Raw genomic sequence first — 3656 nt, 5'->3', positions numbered from 1 at the left:
CCCTGTCGTTCAGGTTTCGTTTTTCTATCAAAATAAAAGTCTTGTATTTTGTATGTATAAAAGAAAAGCATAAAATGTGATTATTTGTTGTACAGGCAAATACGCATGTGTTTTTGAAAATAGGCCTAATAATTCTACCAGACTTTATTTTATGACACATATATATGTGTGAGTTATGTTTTTTTTTCATGAATAATGGCAGGAACCAGGGGCGATTCTAGGGTCAGAGCTTTAGGGGTGCTGAGCACCCAATGAGCCCCACTGCCACCACCCACCCTCTTTTCACACAAAAACAAAAAATATGTCTATTGAAAAATAACTTTATCATTTTAACATTGATTCAACTAGCTCCAAAATCCAGATTTTTTTTTTCTTTCTTTCTTTCTTTTTTTTATTTTATTTTATTATTTTTTTTTTTTTTGTATAGCCTAGTTATTAATTGAATAACGAGGCACAAATTCAATCGTGTTTGGTCCCATTTCTTTTTGTTCACAGTGCATACACAAAACTTTTAGTCCAAAAGTGCGCACATTTGGAGAAATGCACGTTTACCTCATTCATTATAATATAAGCGGGGCCGCACGCCGGGTTTTAATTACCGAGGTCAGAAAAGGTCAGAAAATTTAGATTTCCCTGGTGTACATATGTGCATTTTAAGACGTTTTAAGGCCAACAAATTGGATAACAATAGCTTTAAAACCATGGCCACATATATACATGCATGCACAGTTTTGAGGCAGCTTTAATCGCATGTTTGGTAATTTCATGACTTAATTTACAACAGAACAACGACGGTAATTGCTCGCAGTTTCTTTTGCGCTTTATTTAAGCTATAATAAAGTAATTATGCAGCGCGCGCCGGCGCATTTGCGCATGCAATTCTTTAGTGCGCGCCATGAGCACAGAATAACAGCTGATTGGACAGTCGTGTTCATTTTTCTGAGTTTTACCGACATAGCCTGACAACATCTCATCTGGCCGCAGTTCACTGTTGTTCAACTGAAGCTCCCTCATTTGACTTGCACCTGGCGCTGAGGCGAGGTCGGAACGCGCGTCTGAAAAGTGTCCCGTTTGTTGTGGTCGTAAAGAGACAGTTCTATATAAACTAAATTTTTGGTATTTTATATGCTCTGTTGGTGGTTTGAGGAGTAGCATCACCCAGGGGGTGACTCCAGTAGGCTACTCACCGATATGGTTTCGGAATCGGAACAACTCTAGGTAAAAGGAAAGAAGTGTGAGACACAGCTTTGGAGCAACTTAGTTGATTCACAACACTACATAACGGGTTCTCACTCTTCGCGCTGGATGACGGTCGTGCTCAGCGGTGCAGGTACAGAGGAGAAGTAGAAGAAGAGAAGAGTATGACACGATTTGCTAAGGGGAATGTTTTCATTTTCATCCTTAACACATACATTTTAAACCACAAACTACGGAGTATGTTTTGGACATTATTTAACCTTGTAAAAGACGAACAAAAATTTTAAAATAACATTTCTTACTCCAAGTTTTAGGGGTGCTGAGCTCCTTTTTAGGGGTGCTGAAGCACCCCTAAAAAGGGGCTAGCCTCGCCCATGGCAGGAACTGGAGATGGGAGAAGATGAGAGGGTCTGTATCTCATACCATTGGAGAAACGGCTAACTTAATCACGTGTGGCACCATTATTGCGTAATGGTCTCCTTCTCTGCATCCTGCTGGTTTCCGTGAACCATCACAGCCAGCCCGTTACGCTTTTTTGGCTAAAGGTTGCAGGCTTGCCTTCCAGTGGCTTTGGAGAAGTAGGGGAGACTGGGGGCAATTGTAACAGGGGGCAATTGTAACATCTCAAATTACACCAATCAGAAATGAGACAGATCCATGAAACTCATTTTGCATGTGCTCTGTGGAGATCCCTCTCTGCATGCCAAAGGACAAGCTTCTGAGTCATAGCCCTACTTGGAAAAGTTTTTCTACAAGACTCTTTTTTGAGATATGAAAGTTTTTGTTTGTTTGTTTGTTTGTTTGTTTGTTTGTTTGTTTTCATCTACAGTATTTTCCTCATATTGTCTTAAGAGGATAGGGCCAAGCAATAATAAAAAAATAAAACCATCTCGAAATTAAAGTTGTTAAATTTCGAGAAAAAAATTGTTAAATTTCGAGAAAAAAGGCGAGATAAGATGTTGAGAATAAACTCGTTAAATTACAAGAAAAAAACTTGTTAAATTTCGAGAAAAAAGTCGAGATAAAATGTTGAGAATAAAGTCATCAAATTACAAGAAAAAGTTGTTAAATTACGAGAAATATTGTTTAAATTATGAGAAAAAAATGTAGTTAAATTACAAATTTGTCCTCATAATTTAACAACTTTTTTCTTATAATTTAACAAATTTGTTCTCATAATTTAACAACTTTTTTCTCGTAATTTAATGACTTTATTCTCAACATTTTATCTCGACTTTTTTCTCGAAATTTAAAGGTCCCGTTCTTCGTGATCCCATGTTTCAAACTTTAGTTAGTGTGTAATGTTGTTGTTGTTGTTAGAGTATAAATAAAATCTGTAAAATTTTAAAGCTCAAAGTTCAATGCCAAGCGAGATAACAGAAGTGCCTACATCGAACGGCCAGTTTGTACTACATCCCTCTACTTTCTTCTTTAATGACGTCACTAAAACAGCTTTTTGACTAACCTCCGCCCACAGGAATACACAAGAGTTGCGTTTGTAGAGTGTGTTTGTCGTCGTTGAAACGGTGTTATTTTCATCCCACAGTCCAATCACCTTTGTTTGGCCTTCCCAGGGACGCTGTACTTAGAGATCAATGGTTACAATTTATGTTTAACTCGTTCCCGAAAATTATAATTGTGGTATCCTTACTGAAATAGTTAAAGGGATATTCCACCGTTTTTTTTATATTAAACTATGTAATTCCCTTAACTAAGACGAGTTGATACATACCTCTCTCGTCTCAGTGCGTGCACTAAATCGCTCTGTCTCGCGGCAAAACTTTGTTAGCACTTAGCTTAGCCCAGTTCATTCAATAGGGGCCAAGCAGAGAAGCTACCAAACACCTCCATGTTTTCCCTATTTAAATACAGTTACTCGAGTAGTGTACGGTGACACAAAACAAAACGTATCCCTTTAATGTTGGACTGCAGTGCACATAATGGCCACAAGAGGGTACTATGTTTATGTATATGGCTGTTTTCCGTATGAGGTAACGTACTCTTCTGAGTGAGTGCTAACGTTGTACATTTTCTGTCGCTGCTTGTGGAGATTAAAGAGTTCAGTCTCTCGGGAATTATTGTCTTTTGTGTTCATTCGGCACAAAACCACAATAATCCACATGCCAACTATGTGCAGCACACGTTATGGTAAGAGGCGTGACCTTTCAAGGTGCGCTCTCTATGGCTCTGGGTGCACTAAGCTGCTGTCGAATCACAACACAGGAACCGCTGGCACAATCAGAACTCGTTACGTATTTCTGCAGGAGGGACTTCATAGAACAAGGAAGTCATCAGTCCGTTTTTATGACAGTGGAAACAGCGGTATACAGATAAGTGAATTAGGCTATGTGAAAAATACTGTGTTTTTTTACACGCGAAACATGAACACATGTTATATTGCACACTATAAACACAATCAAAGCTTCAAAAAACCACGAAAAACGGGACCTTTAACGATT

The sequence above is a fragment of the Chanodichthys erythropterus genome, chromosome 12 (assembly GCF_024489055.1).
Source record: "Chanodichthys erythropterus isolate Z2021 chromosome 12, ASM2448905v1, whole genome shotgun sequence".
NCBI lineage: Eukaryota > Metazoa > Chordata > Actinopteri > Cypriniformes > Xenocyprididae > Chanodichthys > Chanodichthys erythropterus.
Note: the sequence above shows the minus strand (reverse complement) of the source record.